This window comes from Phyllobates terribilis, unplaced genomic scaffold, assembly GCF_046119375.1.
Source record: "Phyllobates terribilis strain yellow unplaced genomic scaffold, ASM4611937v1 Scaffold_40__1_contigs__length_11209783, whole genome shotgun sequence".
NCBI lineage: Eukaryota > Metazoa > Chordata > Amphibia > Anura > Dendrobatidae > Phyllobates > Phyllobates terribilis.
Genome location: NW_027362800.1, coordinates 4832425 through 4854482, shown reverse-complemented (window position 1 = coordinate 4854482; position 22058 = coordinate 4832425). Strand labels below are relative to the sequence as shown.

The 22058-nt window shown below is 45.8% G+C and overlaps 15 non-coding genes and 2 pseudogenes across 15 annotated transcripts; all 17 read left to right on the top strand.

Annotated features, from left to right (window-relative positions):
- The first annotated feature begins 751 nt into the window (after window positions 1–751).
- LOC141187643 (U2 spliceosomal RNA) lies at window positions 752–942 on the top strand. The gene has a single exon (XR_012261809.1). It is a non-coding gene; the product is annotated as a U2 spliceosomal RNA (small nuclear RNA).
- A 1121-nt stretch (window positions 943–2063) lies between these two features.
- Window positions 2064–2254, top strand: LOC141187642 (U2 spliceosomal RNA). Its single transcript, XR_012261808.1, has one exon. It is a non-coding gene; the product is annotated as a U2 spliceosomal RNA (small nuclear RNA).
- Window positions 2255–3375: 1121 nt separating this feature from the next.
- Window positions 3376–3566, top strand: LOC141187641 (U2 spliceosomal RNA). The gene has a single exon (XR_012261807.1). It is a non-coding gene; the product is annotated as a U2 spliceosomal RNA (small nuclear RNA).
- A 1122-nt stretch (window positions 3567–4688) lies between these two features.
- Window positions 4689–4879, top strand: LOC141187640 (U2 spliceosomal RNA). Its single transcript, XR_012261806.1, has one exon. It is a non-coding gene; the product is annotated as a U2 spliceosomal RNA (small nuclear RNA).
- Window positions 4880–6002: 1123 nt separating this feature from the next.
- On the top strand, window positions 6003–6193 carry LOC141184850 (U2 spliceosomal RNA). The gene has a single exon (XR_012259566.1). It is a non-coding gene; the product is annotated as a U2 spliceosomal RNA (small nuclear RNA).
- A 1120-nt stretch (window positions 6194–7313) lies between these two features.
- LOC141187638 (U2 spliceosomal RNA) lies at window positions 7314–7504 on the top strand. The gene has a single exon (XR_012261805.1). It is a non-coding gene; the product is annotated as a U2 spliceosomal RNA (small nuclear RNA).
- Window positions 7505–8624: 1120 nt separating this feature from the next.
- Window positions 8625–8716, top strand: LOC141186211 (U2 spliceosomal RNA; annotated as a pseudogene).
- Window positions 8717–9505: 789 nt separating this feature from the next.
- On the top strand, window positions 9506–9689 carry LOC141185726 (U2 spliceosomal RNA). Its single transcript, XR_012260358.1, has one exon. It is a non-coding gene; the product is annotated as a U2 spliceosomal RNA (small nuclear RNA).
- A 1121-nt stretch (window positions 9690–10810) lies between these two features.
- LOC141186210 (U2 spliceosomal RNA) lies at window positions 10811–10902 on the top strand (annotated as a pseudogene).
- Window positions 10903–11695: 793 nt separating this feature from the next.
- LOC141185987 (U2 spliceosomal RNA) lies at window positions 11696–11887 on the top strand. The gene has a single exon (XR_012260557.1). It is a non-coding gene; the product is annotated as a U2 spliceosomal RNA (small nuclear RNA).
- A 1122-nt stretch (window positions 11888–13009) lies between these two features.
- Window positions 13010–13200, top strand: LOC141187637 (U2 spliceosomal RNA). Its single transcript, XR_012261804.1, has one exon. It is a non-coding gene; the product is annotated as a U2 spliceosomal RNA (small nuclear RNA).
- Window positions 13201–14321: 1121 nt separating this feature from the next.
- Window positions 14322–14512, top strand: LOC141187636 (U2 spliceosomal RNA). The gene has a single exon (XR_012261803.1). It is a non-coding gene; the product is annotated as a U2 spliceosomal RNA (small nuclear RNA).
- Window positions 14513–15633: 1121 nt separating this feature from the next.
- LOC141187635 (U2 spliceosomal RNA) lies at window positions 15634–15824 on the top strand. The gene has a single exon (XR_012261802.1). It is a non-coding gene; the product is annotated as a U2 spliceosomal RNA (small nuclear RNA).
- Window positions 15825–16940: 1116 nt separating this feature from the next.
- LOC141187633 (U2 spliceosomal RNA) lies at window positions 16941–17131 on the top strand. The gene has a single exon (XR_012261800.1). It is a non-coding gene; the product is annotated as a U2 spliceosomal RNA (small nuclear RNA).
- Window positions 17132–18251: 1120 nt separating this feature from the next.
- On the top strand, window positions 18252–18442 carry LOC141187632 (U2 spliceosomal RNA). The gene has a single exon (XR_012261799.1). It is a non-coding gene; the product is annotated as a U2 spliceosomal RNA (small nuclear RNA).
- Window positions 18443–19562: 1120 nt separating this feature from the next.
- On the top strand, window positions 19563–19753 carry LOC141191400 (U2 spliceosomal RNA). The gene has a single exon (XR_012265396.1). It is a non-coding gene; the product is annotated as a U2 spliceosomal RNA (small nuclear RNA).
- Window positions 19754–20875: 1122 nt separating this feature from the next.
- LOC141187631 (U2 spliceosomal RNA) lies at window positions 20876–21066 on the top strand. The gene has a single exon (XR_012261798.1). It is a non-coding gene; the product is annotated as a U2 spliceosomal RNA (small nuclear RNA).
- The last annotated feature ends 992 nt before the right edge of the window (window positions 21067–22058 follow it).

Sequence of the window (22058 nt, the reverse complement as noted above, 5' to 3'; positions counted from 1 at the left end):
TTTAGCAAATGCCCTTGTTATCAACAGCAGCCTTTTAAACTCACCTGAGCTAACAGGTATGTGAGCTGGTTACTCTGCTGCGCTTAAAATTTCTTTTTTGGTTTGCTACAATGCCTTTTCTGAAACGTTGTCTCCCTCTGCTGGAACACTGACTTCTTTCATTTAATGCCTGCAGACTATAAAAGAGAAACCAACCCAAAAAGTTTGGTTGATTAGTCTGTGGCATTCTTTTAAACTGTTGCTTATGGCGGTCTCTGTGAGCTTCTCACTGACATTCAGCCATCCAGGTATCCCGCCTGCAGTAGACGGAATGTGGCAATGGAACGCTGGCTGCGCGTGTCATAATAGGCTCTGAGCCTTTATATACCTGCGCACAGCAGCAGCCACCTTCAGTCTGCTGCTGGACAGCCAGCAGCAGCAGCAGCAGGAGAGGTAATTAATCAGCAACCCTCCTGCTAAGGGTAGACAGCTGCTCGTTCCACCCCCCCCCCGCCTTAATTGGTTCTCCTCCCTTCCAACGGTGTTGAGGCGGGTGGGAACAGCCGGGGGTTGAGGGTACTGTGCTAAAAGAGGTGGAGTTATGCAGATCTAAAACGCGTGGATTGCAGCAGCAGCAAGCCGAAAAGTGCAGGCATGTGAGGGATCTAGAGGTTGACAGCATGTCTTCTTAACGGGAGTCCAGGTGGCCATCTCCACAAATGGACTTTTCAGAATCCTTGGGTGGCACCGTAGTCGGAAACCAATTCTGGTTATCGCTTCTCGGCCTTTTGGCTAAGATCAAGTGTAGTATCTGTTCTTATCAGTTTAATATCTGATACGTCCCCTATCTGGGGACCATATATTAAATGGATTTTTAGAACAGGGAGATGGAAAAAGAGCTTGCTCTGTCCACTCCACGCATTGACCTGGTATTGCAGTATCTCCAGGACCGGTGCACCCCTTCTTTAATGCAGTTTCTAAAATCAGAAAGAATTGAATTCAATGCTTTTTGTTCATTTTGCTTGTTTGTCGGATTTTGGGATGGACTCTTTGGCTTTGCTTTTCTTCTCCTCATTGGATTTTTCATGTTAAAAGTTGCAGAAGCCAGATGACAAGCTCATTTTGGTTCAACTTCAGCAACTGTGCATTGCATTGCCATGTAATGTAATGTAATGCAATGCTATCTATCTAGCTCTCCCTCTATACTTCCTTTTGGATAAACAGACATATTAGGCAAGCATTTTGGAGCTTTCACCTAAATAACTACAGGTGGTGAGATAAGCTGCACAATATAATTGACCTTTCAGTATATTGTTGCACACACACCATCTATTTAGCAAATGCCCTTGTTATCAACAGCAGCCTTTTAAACTCACCTGAGCTAACAGGTATGTGAGCTGGTTACTCTGCTGCGCTTAAAATTTCTTTTTTGGTTTGCTACAATGCCTTTTCTGAAACGTTGTCTCCATCTGCTGGAACACTGACTTCTTTCATTTAATGCCTGCAGACTATAAAAGAGAAACCAACCCAAAAAGTTTGGTTGATTAGTCTGTGGCATTCTTTTAAACTGTTGCTTATGGCGGTCTCTGTGAGCTTCTCAGTGACATTCAGCCATCCAGGTATCCCGCCTGCAGTAGACGGAATGTGGCAATGGAACGCTGGCTGCGCGTGTCATAATAGGCTCTGAGCCTTTATATACCTGCGCACAGCAGCAGCCACCTTCAGTCTGCTGCTGGACAGCCAGCAGCAGCAGCAGCAGGAGAGGTAATTAATCAGCAACCCTCCTGCTAAGGGTAGACAGCTGCTCGTTCCACCCCCCCCCCCGCCTTAATTGGTTCTCCTCCCTTCCAACGGTGTTGAGGCGAGTGGGAACAGCCGGGGGTTGAGGGTACTGTGCTAAAAGAGGTGGAGTTATGCAGATCTAAAACGCGTGGATTGCAGCAGCAGCAAGCCGAAAAGTGCAGGCATGTGAGGGATCTAGAGGTTGACAGCATGTCTTCTTAACGGGAGTCCAGGTGGCCATCTCCACAAATGGACTTTTCAGAATCCTTGGGTGGCACCGTAGTCGGAAACCAATTCTGGTTATCGCTTCTCGGCCTTTTGGCTAAGATCAAGTGTAGTATCTGTTCTTATCAGTTTAATATCTGATACGTCCCCTATCTGGGGACCATATATTAAATGGATTTTTAGAACAGGGAGATGGAAAAAGAGCTTGCTCTGTCCACTCCACGCATTGACCTGGTATTGCAGTATCTCCAGGACCGGTGCACCCCTTCTTTAATGCAGTTTCTAAAATCAGAAAGAATTGAATTCAATGCTTTTTGTTCATTTTGCTTGTTTGTCGGATTTTGGGATGGACTCTTTGGCTTTGCTTTTCTTCTCCTCATTGGATTTTTCATGTTAAAAGTTGCAGAAGCCAGATGACAAGCTCATTTTGGTTCAACTTCAGCAACTGTGCATTGCATTGCCACGTAATGTAATGTAATGCAATGCTATCTATCTAGCTCTCCCTCTATACTTCCTTTTGGATAAACAGACATATTAGGCAAGCATTTTGGAGCTTTCACCTAAATAATTACAGGTGGTGAGATAAGCTGCACAATATAATTGACCTTTCAGTATATTGTTGCACACACACCATCTATTTAGCAAATGCCCTTGTTATCAACAGCAGCCTTTTAAACTCACCTGAGCTAACAGGTATGTGAGCTGGTTACTCTGCTGCGCTTAAAATTTCTTTTTTGGTTTGCTACAATGCCTTTTCTGAAACGTTGTCTCCCTCTGCTGGAACACTGACTTCTTTCATTTAATGCCTGCAGACTATAAAAGAGAAACCAACCCAAAAAGTTTGGTTGATTAGTCTGTGACATTCTTTTAAACTGTTGCTTATGGCGGTCTCTGTGAGCTTCTCAGTGACATTCAGCCATCCAGGTATCCCGCCTGCAGTAGACGGAATGTGGCAATGGAACGCTGGCTGCGCGTGTCATAATAGGCTCTGAGCCTTTATATACCTGCGCACAGCAGCAGCCACCTTCAGTCTGCTGCTGGACAGCCAGCAGCAGCAGCAGCAGGAGAGGTAATTAATCAGCAACCCTCCTGCTAAGGGTAGACAGCTGCTCGTTCCACCCCCCCCCCCGCCTTAATTGGTTCTCCTCCCTTCCAACGGTGTTGAGGCGGGTGGGAACAGCCGGGGGTTGAGGGTACTGTGCTAAAAGAGGTGGAGTTATGCAGATCTAAAACGCGTGGATTGCAGCAGCAGCAAGCCGAAAAGTGCAGGCATGTGAGGGATCTAGAGGTTGACAGCATGTCTTCTTAACGGGAGTCCAGGTGGCCATCTCCACAAATGGACTTTTCAGAATCCTTGGGTGGCACCGTAGTCGGAAACCAATTCTGGTTATCGCTTCTCGGCCTTTTGGCTAAGATCAAGTGTAGTATCTGTTCTTATCAGTTTAATATCTGATACGTCCCCTATCTGGGGACCATATATTAAATGGATTTTTAGAACAGGGAGATGGAAAAAGAGCTTGCTCTGTCCACTCCACGCATTGACCTGGTATTGCAGTATCTCCAGGACCGGTGCACCCCTTCTTTAATGCAGTTTCTAAAATCAGAAAGAATTGAATTCAATGCTTTTTGTTCATTTTGCTTGTTTGTCGGATTTTGGGATGGACTCTTTGGCTTTGCTTTTCTTCTCCTCATTGGATTTTTCATGTTAAAAGTTGCAGAAGCCAGATGACAAGCTCATTTTGGTTCAACTTCAGCAACTGTGCATTGCATTGCCACGTAATGTAATGTAATGCAATGCTATCTATCTAGCTCTCCCTCTATACTTCCTTTTGGATAAACAGACATATTAGGCAAGCATTTTGGAGCTTTCACCTAAATAATTACAGGTGGTGAGATAAGCTGCACAATATAATTGACCTTTCAGTATATTGTTGCACACACACCATCTATTTAGCAAATGCCCTTGTTATCAACAGCAGCCTTTTAAACTCACCTGAGCTAACAGGTATGTGAGCTGGTTACTCTGCTGCGCTTAAAATTTCTTTTTTGGTTTGCTACAATGCCTTTTCTGAAACGTTGTCTCCCTCTGCTGGAACACTGACTTCTTTCATTTAATGCCTGCAGACTATAAAAGAGAAACCAACCCAAAAAGTTTGGTTGATTAGTCTGTGACATTCTTTTAAACTGTTGCTTATGGCGGTCTCTGTGAGCTTCTCAGTGACATTCAGCCATCCAGGTATCCCGCCTGCAGTAGACGGAATGTGGCAATGGAACGCTGGCTGCGCGTGTCATAATAGGCTCTGAGCCTTTATATACCTGCGCACAGCAGCAGCCACCTTCAGTCTGCTGCTGGACAGCCAGCAGCAGCAGCAGCAGGAGAGGTAATTAATCAGCAACCCTCCTGCTAAGGGTAGACAGCTGCTCGTTCCACCGTACCCCCCCGCCTTAATTGGTTCTCCTCCCTTCCAACGGTGTTGAGGCGGGTGGGAACAGCCGGGGGTTGAGGGTACTGTGCTAAAAGAGGTGGAGTTATGCAGATCTAAAACGCGTGGATTGCAGCAGCAGCAAGCCGAAAAGTGCAGGCATGTGAGGGATCTAGAGGTTGACAGCATGTCTTCTTAACGGGAGTCCAGGTGGCCATCTCCACAAATGGACTTTTCAGAATCCTTGGGTGGCACCGTAGTCGGAAACCAATTCTGGTTATCGCTTCTCGGCCTTTTGGCTAAGATCAAGTGTAGTATCTGTTCTTATCAGTTTAATATCTGATACGTCCCCTATCTGGGGACCATATATTAAATGGATTTTTAGAACAGGGAGATGGAAAAAGAGCTTGCTCTGTCCACTCCACGCATTGACCTGGTATTGCAGTATCTCCAGGACCGGTGCACCCCTTCTTTAATGCAGTTTCTAAAATCAGAAAGAATTGAATTCAATGCTTTTTGTTCATTTTGCTTGTTTGTCGGATTTTGGGATGGACTCTTTGGCTTTGCTTTTCTTCTCCTCATTGGATTTTTCATGTTAAAAGTTGCAGAAGCCAGATGACAAGCTCATTTTGGTTCAACTTCAGCAACTGTGCATTGCATTGCCATGTAATGTAATGTAATGCAATGCTATCTATCTAGCTCTCCCTCTATACTTCCTTTTGGATAAACAGACATATTAGGCAAGCATTTTGGAGCTTTCACCTAAATAACTACAGGTGGTGAGATAAGCTGCACAATATAATTGACCTTTCAGTATATTGTTGCACACACACCATCTATTTAGCAAATGCCCTTGTTATCAACAGCAGCCTTTTAAACTCACCTGAGCTAACAGGTATGTGAGCTGGTTACTCTGCTGCGCTTAAAATTTCTTTTTTGGTTTGCTACAATGCCTTTTCTGAAACGTTGTCTCCCTCTGCTGGAACACTGACTTCTTTCATTTAATGCCTGCAAACTATAAAAGAGAAACCAACCCAAAAAGTTTGGTTGATTAGTCTGTGGCATTCTTTTAAACTGTTGCTTATGGCGGTCTCTGTGAGCTTCTCAGTGACATTCAGCCATCCAGGTATCCCGCCTGCAGTAGACGGAATGTGGCAATGGAACGCTGGCTGCGCGTGTCATAATAGGCTCTGAGCCTTTATATACCTGCGCACAGCAGCAGCCACCTTCAGTCTGCTGCTGGACAGCCAGCAGCAGCAGCAGCAGGAGAGGTAATTAATCAGCAACCCTCCTGCTAAGGGTAGACAGCTGCTCGTTCCACCCCCCCCCCCCGGCCTTAATTGGTTCTCCTCCCTTCCAACGGTGTTGAGGCGGGTGGGAACAGCCGGGGGTTGAGGGTACTGTGCTAAAAGAGGTGGAGTTATGCAGATCTAAAACGCGTGGATTGCAGCAGCAGCAAGCCGAAAAGTGCAGGCATGTGAGGGATCTAGAGGTTGACAGCATGTCTTCTTAACGGGAGTCCAGGTGGCCATCTCCACAAATGGACTTTTCAGAATCCTTGGGTGGCACCGTAGTCGGAAACCAATTCTGGTTATCGCTTCTCGGCCTTTTGGCTAAGATCAAGTGAAGTATCTGTTCTTATCAGTTTAATATCTGATACGTCCCCTATCTGGGGACCATATATTAAATGGATTTTTAGAACAGGGAGATGGAAAAAGAGCTTGCTCTGTCCACTCCACGCATTGACCTGGTATTGCAGTATCTCCAGGACCGGTGCACCCCTTCTTTAATGCAGTTTCTAAAATCAGAAAGAATTGAATTCAATGCTTTTTGTTCATTTTGCTTGTTTGTCGGATTTTGGGATGGACTCTTTGGCTTTGCTTTTCTTCTCCTCATTGGATTTTTCATGTTAAAAGTTGCAGAAGCCAGATGACAAGCTCATTTTGGTTCAACTTCAGCAACTGTGCATTGCATTGCCATGTAATGTAATGTAATGCAATGCTATCTATCTAGCTCTCCCTCTATACTTCCTTTTGGATAAACAGACATATTAGGCAAGCATTTTGGAGCTTTCACCTAAATAACTACAGGTGGTGAGATAAGCTGCACAATATAATTGACCTTTCAGTATATTGTTGCACACACACCATCTATTTAGCAAATGCCCTTGTTATCAACAGCAGCCTTTTAAACTCACCTGAGCTAACAGGTATGTGAGCTGGTTACTCTGCTGCGCTTAAAATTTCTTTTTTGGTTTGCTACAATGCCTTTTCTGAAACGTTGTCTCCCTCTGCTGGAACACTGACTTCTTTCATTTAATGCCTGCAGACTATAAAAGAGAAACCAACCCAAAAAGTTTGGTTGATTAGTCTGTGGCATTCTTTTAAACTGTTGCTTATGGCGGTCTCTGTGAGCTTCTCAGTGACATTCAGCCATCCAGGTATCCCGCCTGCAGTAGACGGAATGTGGCAATGGAACGCTGGCTGCGCGTGTCATAATAGGCTCTGAGCCTTTATATACCTGCGCACAGCAGCAGCCACCTTCAGTCTGCTGCTGGACAGCCAGCAGCAGCAGCAGCAGGAGAGGTAATTAATCAGCAACCCTCCTGCTAAGGGTAGACAGCTGCTCGTTCCACCCCCCCCCCGCCTTAATTGGTTCTCCTCCCTTCCAACGGTGTTGAGGCGGGTGGGAACAGCCGGGGGTTGAGGGTACTGTGCTAAAAGAGGTGGAGTTATGCAGATCTAAAACGCGTGGATTGCAGCAGCAGCAAGCCGAAAAGTGCAGGCATGTGAGGGATCTAGAGGTTGACAGCATGTCTTCTTAACGGGAGTCCAGGTGGCCATCTCCACAAATGGACTTTTCAGAATCCTTGGGTGGCACCGTAGTCGGAAACCAATTCTGGTTATCGCTTCTCGGCCTTTTGGCTAAGATCAAGTGTAGTATCTGTTCTTATCAGTTTAATATCTGATACGTCCCCTATCTGGGGACCATATATTAAATGGATTTTTAGAACAGGGAGATGGAAAAAGAGCTTGCTCTGTCCACTCCACGCATTGACCTGGTATTGCAGTATCTCCAGGACCGGTGCACCCCTTCTTTAATGCAGTTTCTAAAATCAGAAAGAATTGAATTCAATGCTTTTTGTTCATTTTGCTTGTTTGTCGGATTTTGGGATGGACTCTTTGGCTTTGCTTTTCTTCTCCTCATTGGATTTTTCATGTTAAAAGTTGCAGAAGCCAGATGACAAGGTTATTTTGGTTCAACTTCAGCAACTGCGCATTGCATTGCCATGTAATGTAATGTAATGCAATGCTATCTATCTAGCTCTCCCTCTATACTTCCTTTTGGATAAACAGACATATTAGGCAAGCATTTTGGAGCTTTCACCTAAATAACTACAGGTGGTGAGATAAGCTGCACAATATAATTGACCTTTCAGTATATTGTTGCACACACACCATCTATTTAGCAAATGCCCTTGTTATCAACAGCAGCCTTTTAAACTCACCTGAGCTAACAGGTATGTGAGCTGGTTACTCTGCTGCGCTTAAAATTTCTTTTTTGGTTTGCTACAATGCCTTTTCTGAAACGTTGTCTCCCTCTGCTGGAACACTGACTTCTTTCATTTAATGCCTGCAGACTATAAAAGAGAAACCAACCCAAAAAGTTTGGTTGATTAGTCTGTGGCATTCTTTTAAACTGTTGCTTATGGCGGTCTCTGTGAGCTTCTCAGTGACATTCAGCCATCCAGGTATCCCGCCTGCAGTAGACGGAATGTGGCAATGGAACGCTGGCTGCGCGTGTCATAATAGGCTCTGAGCCTTTATATACCTGCGCACAGCAGCAGCCACCTTCAGTCTGCTGCTGGACAGCCAGCAGCAGCAGCAGCAGGAGAGGTAATTAATCAGCAACCCTCCTGCTAAGGGTAGACAGCTGCTCGTTCCACCCCCCCCCCGCCTTAATTGGTTCTCCTCCCTTCCAACGGTGTTGAGGCGGGTGGGAACAGCCGGGGGTTGAGGGTACTGTGCTAAAAGAGGTGGAGTTATGCAGATCTAAAACGCGTGGATTGCAGCAGCAGCAAGCCGAAAAGTGCAGGCATGTGAGGGATCTAGAGGTTGACAGCATGTCTTCTTAACGGGAGTCCAGGTGGCCATCTCCACAAATGGACTTTTCAGAATCCTTGGGTGGCACCGTAGTCGGAAACCAATTCTGGTTATCGCTTCTCGGCCTTTTGGCTAAGATCAAGTGTAGTATCTTTCGAAAAGGCGGTTTTGGATGTTGGCCGCCCTAGTAGATTGATACATTATGCACACTGGGGTTTAGGCGCTTGTTAGTACGCCAGGTGGCTAATATAGTCATCTGGTGGAAAGCATGGCCCCCCAGGATCGACGCCATTGGGCCGGGGAAGATCGAAAGCCCGAAGTGTGAAGTGCCCCAGGAGTGGTGACCCTGGGGTGCCTTAACTCACTGGGATTGGGAACCCCACTTGAGTTTATGGCACATTTGCACAAGCACTTCAAATTTTCTTTCTTCGCACACACCCTTATTCCGGGCCTTCTGGCCTTAGGATGGGGAATTTTTCAATTCCCGGTCGAAGGTCCGGGCAGTATTATACTGTGAAACCTTCACTATTTATTTAATTTCTTTGTCACTGTGTGTCCACTTATTCACGTGTGTCACGTCCTACTAGGATTTTGTCGGGATGCGGTTCCCTTACGGGTTCCTCTCTTGGCAGGTCTAGGGGGGGAGTGTGTGGCCATCAGGTTCCGCTCCCCCCTGAACCCCTCTGGCTCTCCTCTTTCGGGAGGAGAGCGTTGTTGGCTCCCCTCTTCCGGGAGGGGAGCACAGTCTTTGGCTCCCAGTGCCTTGCTCGGGTGAGAACTCGGGCAGGTGCTGGGGGTAAGATTGGGTCGCCTCTGGCTTCGGCTGGAGGTGGCTTTTTGTCCCTGTTCCTCGCTGTGGCCTTTTGGCTCGGAGGGACGGGAAATGGTTTGGGGGACCCTTCTCCTTTTGCAGAGGGTTTCAAGAAGACCAGCATCCTAGTGCACTTTTTTTGTGGCACTTGTCACTTTTTTAAGCGCACTCGGGTTTTGTACACGAATTCGGGCTTTCGATAAAAAAATAAAATCTGTTCTTATCAGTTTAATATCTGATACGTCCCCTATCTGGGGACCATATATTAAATGGATTTTTAGAACAGGGAGATGGAAAAAGAGCTTGCTCTGTCCACTCCACGCATTGACCTGGTATTGCAGTATCTCCAGGACCGGTGCACCCCTTCTTTAATGCAGTTTCTAAAATCAGAAAGAATTGAATTCAATGCTTTTTGTTCATTTTGCTTGTTTGTCGGATTTTGGGATGGACTCTTTGGCTTTGCTTTTCTTCTCCTCATTGGATTTTTCATGTTAAAAGTTGCAGAAGCCAGATGACAAGCTCATTTTGGTTCAACTTCAGCAACTGTGCATTGCATTGCCATGTAATGTAATGTAATGCAATGCTATCTATCTAGCTCTCCCTCTATACTTCCTTTTGGATAAACAGACATATTAGGCAAGCATTTTGGAGCTTTCACCTAAATAACTACAGGTGGTGAGATAAGCTGCACAATATAATTGACCTTTCAGTATATTGTTGCACACACACCATCTATTTAGCAAATGCCCTTGTTATCAACAGCAGCCTTTTAAACTCACCTGAGCTAACAGGTATGTGAGCTGGTTACTCTGCTGCGCTTAAAATTTCTTTTTTGGTTTGCTACAATGCCTTTTCTGAAACGTTGTCTCCCTCTGCTGGAACACTGACTTCTTTCATTTAATGCCTGCAGACTATAAAAGAGAAACCAACCCAAAAAGTTTGGTTGATTAGTCTGTGGCATTCTTTTAAACTGTTGCTTATGGCGGTCTCTGTGAGCTTCTCAGTGACATTCAGCCATCCAGGTATCCCGCCTGCAGTAGACGGAATGTGGCAATGGAACGCTGGCTGCGCGTGTCATAATAGGCTCTGAGCCTTTATATACCTGCGCACAGCAGCAGCCACCTTCAGTCTGCTGCTGGACAGCCAGCAGCAGCAGCAGCAGGAGAGGTAATTAATCAGCAACCCTCCTGCTAAGGGTAGACAGCTGCTCGTTCCACCCCCCCCCCCGCCTTAATTGGTTCTCCTCCCTTCCAACGGTGTTGAGGCGGGTGGGAACAGCCGGGGGTTGAGGGTACTGTGCTAAAAGAGGTGGAGTTATGCAGATCTAAAACGCGTGGATTGCAGCAGCAGCAAGCCGAAAAGTGCAGGCATGTGAGGGATCTAGAGGTTGACAGCATGTCTTCTTAACGGGAGTCCAGGTGGCCATCTCCACAAATGGACTTTTCAGAATCCTTGGGTGGCACCGTAGTCGGAAACCAATTCTGGTTATCGCTTCTCGGCCTTTTGGCTAAGATCAAGTGTAGTATCTTTCGAAAAGGCGGTTTTGGATGTTGGCCGCCCTAGTAGATTGATACATTATGCACACTGGGGTTTAGGCGCTTGTTAGTACGCCAGGTGGCTAATATAGTCATCTGGTGGAAAGCATGGCCCCCCAGGATCGACGCCATTGGGCCGGGGAAGATCGAAAGCCCGAAGTGTGAAGTGCCCCAGGAGTGGTGACCCTGGGGTGCCTTAACTCACTGGGATTGGGAACCCCACTTGAGTTTATGGCACATTTGCACAAGCACTTTAAATTTTCTTTCTTCGCACACACCCTTATTCCGGGCCTTCTGGCCTTAGGATGGGGAATTTTCAATTCCCGGTCGAAGGTCCGGGCAGTATTATACTGTGAAACCTTCACTATTTATTTAATTTCTTTGTCACTGTGTGTCCACTTATTCACGTGTGTCACGTCCTACTAGGATTTTGTCGGGATGCGGTTCCCTTACGGGTTCCTCTCTTGACAGGTCTAGGGGGGGAGTGTGTGGCCATCAGGTTCCGCTCCCCCCTGAACCCCCCTGGCTCTCCTCTTTCGGGAGGAGAGCGTTGTTGGCTCCCCTCTCCCGGGAGGGGAGCACAGTCTTTGGCTCCCAGTGCCTTGCTCGGGTGAGAACTCGGGCAGGTGCTGGGGGTAAGATTGGGTCGCCTCTGGCTTCGGCTGGAGGTGGCTTTTTGTCCCTGTTCCTCGCTGTGGCCTTTTGGCTCGGAGGGACGGGGAATGGTTTGGGGGACCCTTCTCCTTTTGGAGAGGGTTTCAAGAAGACCAGCATCCTAGTGCACTTTTTTTGTGGCACTTGTCACTTTTTTAAGCGCACTCGGGTTTTGTACACGAATTCGGGCTTTCGATAAAAAAAAAAAAAAAAAAAAAAAAATCTGTTCTTATCAGTTTAATATCTGATACGTCCCCTATCTGGGGACCATATATTAAATGGATTTTTAGAACAGGGAGATGGAAAAAGAGCTTGCTCTGTCCACTCCACGCATTGACCTGGTATTGCAGTATCTCCAGGACCGGTGCACCCCTTCTTTAATGCAGTTTCTAAAATCAGAAAGAATTGAATTCAATGCTTTTTGTTCATTTTGCTTGTTTGTCGGATTTTGGGATGGACTCTTTGGCTTTGCTTTTCTTCTCCTCATTGGATTTTTCATGTTAAAAGTTGCAGAAGCCAGATGACAAGCTCATTTTGGTTCAACTTCAGCAACTGTGCATTGCATTGCCATGTAATGTAATGTAATGCAATGCTATCTATCTAGCTCTCCCTCTATACTTCCTTTTGGATAAACAGACATATTAGGCAAGCATTTTGGAGCTTTCACCTAAATAACTACAGGTGGTGAGATAAGCTGCACAATATAATTGACCTTTCAGTATATTGTTGCACACACACCATCTATTTAGCAAATGCCCTTGTTATCAACAGCAGCCTTTTAAACTCACCTGAGCTAACAGGTATGTGAGCTGGTTACTCTGCTGCGCTTAAAATTTCTTTTTTGGTTTGCTACAATGCCTTTTCTGAAACGTTGTCTCCCTCTGCTGGAACACTGACTTCTTTCATTTAATGCCTGCAGACTATAAAAGAGAAACCAACCCAAAAAGTTTGGTTGATTAGTCTGTGGCATTCTTTTAAACTGTTGCTTATGGCGGTCTCTGTGAGCTTCTCAGTGACATTCAGCCATCCAGGTATCCCGCCTGCAGTAGACGGAATGTGGCAATGGAACGCTGGCTGCGCGTGTCATAATAGGCTCTGAGCCTTTATATACCTGCGCACAGCAGCAGCCACCTTCAGTCTGCTGCTGGACAGCCAGCAGCAGCAGCAGCAGGAGAGGTAATTAATCAGCAACCCTCCTGCTAAGGGTAGACAGCTGCTCGTTCCACCCCCCCCCCCTGCCTTAATTGGTTCTCCTCCCTTCCAACGGTGTTGAGGCGGGTGGGAACAGCCGGGGGTTGAGGGTACTGTGCTAAAAGAGGTGGAGTTATGCAGATCTAAAACGCGTGGATTGCAGCAGCAGCAAGCCGAAAAGTGCAGGCATGTGAGGGATCTAGAGGTTGACAGCATGTCTTCTTAACGGGAGTCCAGGTGGCCATCTCCACAAATGGACTTTTCAGAATCCTTGGGTGGCACCGTAGTCGGAAACCAATTCTGGTTATCGCTTCTCGGCCTTTTGGCTAAGATCAAGTGTAGTATCTGTTCTTATCAGTTTAATATCTGATACGTCCCCTATCTGGGGACCATATATTAAATGGATTTTTAGAACAGGGAGATGGAAAAAGAGCTTGCTCTGTCCACTCCACGCATTGACCTGGTATTGCAGTATCTCCAGGACCGGTGCACCCCTTCTTTAATGCAGTTTCTAAAATCAGAAAGAATTGAATTCAATGCTTTTTGTTCATTTTGCTTGTTTGTCGGATTTTGGGATGGACTCTTTGGCTTTGCTTTTCTTCTCCTCATTGGATTTTTCATGTTAAAAGTTGCAGAAGCCAGATGACAAGCTCATTTTGGTTCAACTTCAGCAACTGTGCATTGCATTGCCATGTAATGTAATGTAATGCAATGCTATCTATCTAGCTCTCCCTCTATACTTCCTTTTGGATAAACAGACATATTAGGCAAGCATTTTGGAGCTTTCACCTAAATAACTACAGGTGGTGAGATAAGCTGCACAATAAAATTGACCTTTCAGTATATTGTTGCACACACACCATCTATTTAGCAAATGCCCTTGTTATCAACAGCAGCCTTTTAAACTCACCTGAGCTAACAGGTATGTGAGCTGGTTACTCTGCTGCGCTTAAAATTTCTTTTTTGGTTTGCTACAATGCCTTTTCTGAAACGTTGTCTCCCTCTGCTGGAACACTGACTTCTTTCATTTAATGCCTGCAGACTATAAAAGAGAAACCAACCCAAAAAGTTTGGTTGATTAGTCTGTGGCATTCTTTTAAACTGTTGCTTATGGCGGTCTCTGTGAGCTTCTCAGTGACATTCAGCCATCCAGGTATCCCGCCTGCAGTAGACGGAATGTGGCAATGGAACGCTGGCTGCGCGTGTCATAATAGGCTCTGAGCCTTTATATACCTGCGCACAGCAGCAGCCACCTTCAGTCTGCTGCTGGACAGCCAGCAGCAGCAGCAGCAGGAGAGGTAATTAATCAGCAACCCTCCTGCTAAGGGTAGACAGCTGCTCGTTCCACTTCCCCCCCCGCCTTAATTGGTTCTCCTCCCTTCCAACGGTGTTGAGGCGGGTGGGAACAGCCGGGGGTTGAGGGTACTGTGCTAAAAGAGGTGGAGTTATGCAGATCTAAAACGCGTGGATTGCAGCAGCAGCAAGCCGAAAAGTGCAGGCATGTGAGGGATCTAGAGGTTGACAGCATGTCTTCTTAACGGGAGTCCAGGTGGCCATCTCCACAAATGGACTTTTCAGAATCCTTGGGTGGCACCGTAGTCGGAAACCAATTCTGGTTATCGCTTCTCGGCCTTTTGGCTAAGATCAAGTGTAGTATCTGTTCTTATCAGTTTAATATCTGATACGTCCCCTATCTGGGGACCATATATTAAATGGATTTTTAGAACAGGGAGATGGAAAAAGAGCTTGCTCTGTCCACTCCACGCATTGACCTGGTATTGCAGTATCTCCAGGACCGGTGCACCCCTTCTTTAATGCAGTTTCTAAAATCAGAAAGAATTGAATTCAATGCTTTTTGTTCATTTTGCTTGTTTGTCGGATTTTGGGATGGACTCTTTGGCTTTGCTTTTCTTCTCCTCATTGGATTTTTCATGTTAAAAGTTGCAGAAGCCAGATGACAAGCTCATTTTGGTTCAACTTCAGCAACTGTGCATTGCATTGCCATGTAATGTAATGTAATGCAATGCTATCTATCTAGCTCTCCCTCTATACTTCCTTTTGGATAAACAGACATATTAGGCAAGGATTTTGGAGCTTTCACCTAAATAACTACAGGTGGTGAGATAAGCTGCACAATATAATTGACCTTTCAGTATATTGTTGCACACACACCATCTATTTAGCAAATGCCCTTGTTATCAACAGCAGCCTTTTAAACTCACCTGAGCTAACAGGTATGTGAGCTGGTTACTCTGCTGCGCTTAAAATTTCTTTTTTGGTTTGCTACAATGCCTTTTCTGAAACGTTGTCTCCCTCTGCTGGAACACTGACTTCTTTCATTTAATGCCTGCAGACTATAAAAGAGAAACCAACCCAAAAAGTTTGGTTGATTAGTCTGTGGCATTCTTTTAAACTGTTGCTTATGGCGGTCTCTGTGAGCTTCTCAGTGACATTCAGCCATCCAGGTATCCCGCCTGCAGTAGACGGAATGTGGCAATGGAACGCTGGCTGCGCGTGTCATAATAGGCTCTGAGCCTTTATATACCTGCGCACAGCAGCAGCCACCTTCAGTCTGCTGCTGGACAGCCAGCAGCAGCAGCAGCAGGAGAGGTAATTAATCAGCAACCCTCCGGCTAAGGGTAGACAGCTGCTCGTTCCACCCCCCCCCCCGCCATAATTGGTTCTCCTCCCTTCCAACGGTGTTGAGGCGGGTGGGAACAGCCGGGGGTTGAGGGTACTGTGCTAAAAGAGGTGGAGTTATGCAGATCTAAAACGCGTGGATTGCAGCAGCAGCAAGCCGAAAAGTGCAGGCATGTGAGGGATCTAGAGGTTGACAGCATGTCTTCTTAACGGGAGTCCAGGTGGCCATCTCCACAAATGGACTTTTCAGAATCCTTGGGTGGCACCGTAGTCGGAAACCAATTCTGGTTATCGCTTCTCGGCCTTTTGGCTAAGATCAAGTGTAGTATCTGTTCTTATCAGTTTAATATCTGATACGTCCCCTATCTGGGGACCATATATTAAATGGATTTTTAGAACAGGGAGATGGAAAAAGAGCTTGCTCTGTCCACTCCACGCATTGACCTGGTATTGCAGTATCTCCAGGACCGGTGCACCCCTTCTTTAATGCAGTTTCTAAAATCAGAAAGAATTGAATTCAATGCTTTTTGTTCATTTTGCTTGTTTGTCGGATTTTGGGATGGACTCTTTGGCTTTGCTTTTCTTCTCCTCATTGGATTTTTCATGTTAAAAGTTGCAGAAGCCAGATGACAAGCTCATTTTGGTTCAACTTCAGCAACTGTGCATTGCATTGCCATGTAATGTAATGTAATGCAATGCTATCTATCTAGCTCTCCCTCTATACTTCCTTTTGGATAAACAGACATATTAGGCAAGGATTTTGGAGCTTTCACCTAAATAACTACAGGTGGTGAGATAAGCTGCACAATATAATTGACCTTTCAGTATATTGTTGCACACACACCATCTATTTAGCAAATGCCCTTGTTATCAACAGCAGCCTTTTAAACTCACCTGAGCTAACAGGTATGTGAGCTGGTTACTCTGCTGCGCTTAAAATTTCTTTTTTGGTTTGCTACAATGCCTTTTCTGAAACGTTGTCTCCCTCTGCTGGAACACTGACTTCTTTCATTTAATGCCTGCAGACTATAAAAGAGAAACCAACCCAAAAAGTTTGGTTGATTAGTCTGTGGCATTCTTTTAAACTGTTGCTTATGGCGGTCTCTGTGAGCTTCTCAGTGACATTCAGCCATCCAGGTATCCCGCCTGCAGTAGACGGAATGTGGCAATGGAACGCTGGCTGCGCGTGTCATAATAGGCTCTGAGCCTTTATATACCTGCGCACAGCAGCAGCCACCTTCAGTCTGCTGCTGGACAGCCAGCAGCAGCAGCAGGAGAGGTAATTAATCAGCAACCCTCCTGCTAAGGGTAGACAGCTGCTCGTTCCACCCCCCCCCGCCTTAATTGGTTATCCTCCCTTCCAACGGTGTTGAGGCGGGTGGGAACAGCCGGGGGTTGAGGGTACTGTGCTAAAAGAGGTGGAGTTATGCAGATCTAAAACGCGTGGATTGCAGCAGCAGCAAGCCGAAAAGTGCAGGCATGTGAGGGATCTAGAGGTTGACAGCATGTCTTCTTAACGGGAGTCCAGGTGGCCATCTCCACAAATGGACTTTTCAGAATCCTTGGGTGGCACCGTAGTCGGAAACCAATTCTGGTTATCGCTTCTCGGCCTTTTGGCTAAGATCAAGTGTAGTATCTGTTCTTATCAGTTTAATATCTGATACGTCCCCTATCTGGGGACCATATATTAAATGGATTTTTAGAACAGGGAGATGGAAAAAGAGCTTGCTCTGTCCACTCCACGCATTGACCTGGTATTGCAGTATCTCCAGGACCGGTGCACCCCTTCTTTAATGCAGTTTCTAAAATCAGAAAGAATTGAATTCAATGCTTTTTGTTCATTTTGCTTGTTTGTCGGATTTTGGGATGGACTCTTTGGCTTTGCTTTTCTTCTCCTCATTGGATTTTTCATGTTAAAAGTTGCAGAAGCCAGATGACAAGCTCATTTTGGTTCAACTTCAGCAACTGTGCATTGCATTGCCATGTAATGTAATGTAATGCAATGCTATCTATCTAGCTCTCCCTCTATACTTCCTTTTGGATAAACAGACATATTAGGCAAGCATTTTGGAGCTTTCACCTAAATAACTACAGGTGGTGAGATAAGCTGCACAATATAATTGACCTTTCAGTATATTGTTGCACACACACCATCTATTTAGCAAATGCCCTTGTTATCAACAGCAGCCTTTTAAACTCACCTGAGCTAACAGGTATGTGAGCTGGTTACTCTGCTGCGCTTAAAATTTCTTTTTTGGTTTGCTACAATGCCTTTTCTGAAACGTTGTCTCCCTCTGCTGGAACACTGACTTCTTTCATTTAATGCCTGCAGACTATAAAAGAGAAACCAACCCAAAAAGTTTGGTTGATTAGTCTGTGGCATTCTTTTAAACTGTTGCTTATGGCGGTCTCTGTGAGCTTCTCAGTGACATTCAGCCATCCAGGTATCCCGCCTGCAGTAGACGGAATGTGGCAATGGAACGCTGGCTGCGCGTGTCATAATAGGCTCTGAGCCTTTATATACCTGCGCACAGCAGCAGCCACCTTCAGTCTGCTGCTGGACAGCCAGCAGCAGCAGCAGCAGGAGAGGTAATTAATCAGCAACCCTCCTGCTAAGGGTAGACAGCTGCTCGTTCCACCCCCCCCCCGCCTTAATTGGTTCTCCTCCCTTCCAACGGTGTTGAGGCGGGTGGGAACAGCCGGGGGTTGAGGGTACTGTGCTAAAAGAGGTGGAGTTATGCAGATCTAAAACGCGTGGATTGCAGCAGCAGCAAGCCGAAAAGTGCAGGCATGTGAGGGATCTAGAGGTTGACAGCATGTCTTCTTAACGGGAGTCCAGGTGGCCATCTCCACAAATGGACTTTTCAGAATCCTTGGGTGGCACCGTAGTCGGAAACCAATTCTGGTTATCGCTTCTCGGCCTTTTGGCTAAGATCAAGTGTAGTATCTGTTCTTATCAGTTTAATATCTGATACGTCCCCTATCTGGGGACCATATATTAAATGGATTTTTAGAACAGGGAGATGGAAAAAGAGCTTGCTCTGTCCACTCCACGCATTGACCTGGTATTGCAGTATCTCCAGGACCGGTGCACCCCTTCTTTAATGCAGTTTCTAAAATCAGAAAGAATTGAATTCAATGCTTTTTGTTCATTTTGCTTGTTTGTCGGATTTTGGGATGGACTCTTTGGCTTTGCTTTTCTTCTCCTCATTGGATTTTTCATGTTAAAAGTTGCAGAAGCCAGATGACAAGCTCATTTTGGTTCAACTTCAGCAACTGTGCATTGCATTGCCATGTAATGTAATGTAATGCAATGCTATCTATCTAGCTCTCCCTCTATACTTCCTTTTGGATAAACAAACATATTAGGCAAGCATTTTGGAGCTTTCACCTAAATAACTACAGGTGGTGAGATAAGCTGCACAATATAATTGACCTTTCAGTATATTGTTGCACACACACCATCTATTTAGCAAATGCCCTTGTTATCAACAGCAGCCTTTTAAACTCACCTGAGCTAACAGGTATGTGAGCTGGTTACTCTGCTGCGCTTAAAATTTCTTTTTTGGTTTGCTACAATGCCTTTTCTGAAACGTTGTCTCCCTCTGCTGGAACACTGACTTCTTTCATTTAATGCCTGCAGACTATAAAAGAGAAACCAACCCAAAAAGTTTGGTTGATTAGTCTGTGGCATTCTTTTAAACTGTTGCTTATGGCGGTCTCTGTGAACTTCTCAGTGACATTCAGCCATCCAGGTATCCCGCCTGCAGTAGACGGAATGTGGCAATGGAACGCTGGCTGCGCGTGTCATAATAGGCTCTGAGCCTTTATATACCTGCGCACAGCAGCAGCCACCTTCAGTCTGCTGCTGGACAGCCAGCAGCAGCAGCAGGAGAGGTAATTAATCAGCAACCCTCCTGCTAAGGGTAGACAGCTGCTCGTTCCACCCCCCCTCCCCCGCCTTAATTGGTTCTCCTCCCTTCCAACGGTGTTGAGGCGGGTGGGAACAGCCGGGGGTTGAGGGTACTGTGCTAAAAGAGGTGGAGTTATGCAGATCTAAAACGCGTGGATTGCAGCAGCAGCAAGCCGAAAAGTGCAGGCATGTGAGGGATCTAGAGGTTGACAGCATGTCTTCTTAACGGGAGTCCAGGTGGCCATCTCCACAAATGGACTTTTCAGAATCCTTGGGTGGCACCGTAGTCGGAAACCAATTCTGGTTATCGCTTCTCGGCCTTTTGGCTAAGATCAAGTGTAGTATCTGTTCTTATCAGTTTAATATCTGATACGTCCCCTATCTGGGGACCATATATTAAATGGATTTTTAGAACAGGGAGATGGAAAAAGAGCTTGCTCTGTCCACTCCACGCATTGACCTGGTATTGCAGTATCTCCAGGACCGGTGCACCACTTCTTTAATGCAGTTTCTAAAATCAGAAAGAATTGAATTCAATGCTTTTTGTTCATTTTGCTTGTTTGTCGGATTTTGGGATGGACTCTTTGGCTTTGCTTTTCTTCTCCTCATTGGATTTTTCATGTTAAAAGTTGCAGAAGCCAGATGACAAGCTCATTTTGGTTCAACTTCAGCAACTGTGCATTGCATTGCCATGTAATGTAATGTAATGCAATGCTATCTATCTAGCTCTCCCTCTATACTTCCTTTTGGATAAACAGACATATTAGGCAAGCATTTTGGAGCTTTCACCTAAATAACTACAGGTGGTGAGATAAGCTGCACAATATAATTGACCTTTCAGTATATTGTTGCACACACACCATCTATTTAGCAAATGCCCTTGTTATCAACAGCAGCCTTTTAAACTCACCTGAGCTAACAGGTATGTGAGCTGGTTACTCTGCTGCGCTTAAAATTTCTTTTTTGGTTTGCTACAATGCCTTTTCTGAAACGTTGTCTCCCTCTGCTGGAACACTGACTTCTTTCATTTAATGCCTGCAGACTATAAAAGAGAAACCAACCCAAAAAGTTTGGTTGATTAGTCTGTGGCATTCTTTTAAACTGTTGCTTATGGCGGTCTCTGTGAGCTTCTCAGTGACATTCAGCCATCCAGGTATCCCGCCTGCAGTAGACGGAATGTGGCAATGGAACGCTGGCTGCGCGTGTCATAATAGGCTCTGAGCCTTTATATACCTGCGCACAGCAGCAGCCACCTTCAGTCTGCTGCTGGACAGCCAGCAGCAGCAGCAGCAGGAGAGGTAATTAATCAGCAACCCTCCTGCTAAGGGTAGACAGCTGCTCGTTCCACCCCCCCCCCCCGCCTTAATTGGTTCTCCTCCCTTCCAACGGTGTTGAGGCGGGTGGGAACAGCCGGGGGTTGAGGGTACTGTGCTAAAAGAGGTGGAGTTATGCAGATCTAAAACGCGTGGATTGCAGCAGCAGCAAGCCGAAAAGTGCAGGCATGTGAGGGATCTAGAGGTTGACAGCATGTCTTCTTAACGGGAGTCCAGGTGGCCATCTCCACAAATGGACTTTTCAGAATCCTTGGGTGGCACCGTAGTCGGAAACCAATTCTGGTTATCGCTTCTCGGCCTTTTGGCTAAGATCAAGTGTAGTATCTGTTCTTATCAGTTTAATATCTGATACGTCCCCTATCTGGGGACCATATATTAAATGGATTTTTAGAACAGGGAGATGGAAAAAGAGCTTGCTCTGTCCACTCCACGCATTGACCTGGTATTGCAGTATCTCCAGGACCGGTGCACCCCTTCTTTAATGCAGTTTCTAAAATCAGAAAGAATTGAATTCAATGCTTTTTGTTCATTTTGCTTGTTTGTCGGATTTTGGGATGGACTCTTTGGCTTTGCTTTTCTTCTCCTCATTGGATTTTTCATGTTAAAAGTTGCAGAAGCCAGATGACAAGCTCATTTTGGTTCAACTTCAGCAACTGTGCATTGCATTGCCATGTAATGTAATGTAATGCAATGCTATCTATCTAGCTCTCCCTCTATACTTCCTTTTGGATAAACAGACATATTAGGCAAGCATTTTGGAGCTTTCACCTAAATAACTACAGGTGGTGAGATAAGCTGCACAATATAATTGACCTTTCAGTATATTGTTGCACAGACACCATCTATTTAGCAAATGCCCTTGTTATCAACAGCAGCCTTTTAAACTCACCTGAGCTAACAGGTATGTGAGCTGGTTACTCTGCTGCGCTTAAAATTTCTTTTTTGGTTTGCTACAATGCCTTTTCTGAAACGTTGTCTCCCTCTGCTGGAACACTGACTTCTTTCATTTAATGCCTGCAGACTATAAAAGAGAAACCAACCCAAAAAGTTTGGTTGATTAGTCTGTGGCATTCTTTTAAACTGTTGCTTATGGCGGTCTTTGTGAGCTTCTCAGTGACATTCAGCCATCCAGGTATCCCGCCTGCAGTAGACGGAATGTGGCAATGGAACGCTGGCTGCGCGTGTCATAATAGGCTCTGAGCCTTTATATACCTGCGCACAGCAGCAGCCACCTTCAGTCTGCTGCTGGACAGCCAGCAGCAGCAGCAGCAGGAGAGGTAATTAATCAGCAACCCTCCTGCTAAGGGTAGACAGCTGCTCGTTCCACCCCCCCCCCCCCCGCCTTAATTGGTTCTCCTCCCTTCCAACGGTGTTGAGGCGGGTGGGAACAGCCGGGGGTTGAGGGTACTGTGCTAAAAGAGGTGGAGTTATGCAGATCTAAAACGCGTGGATTGCAGCAGCAGCAAGC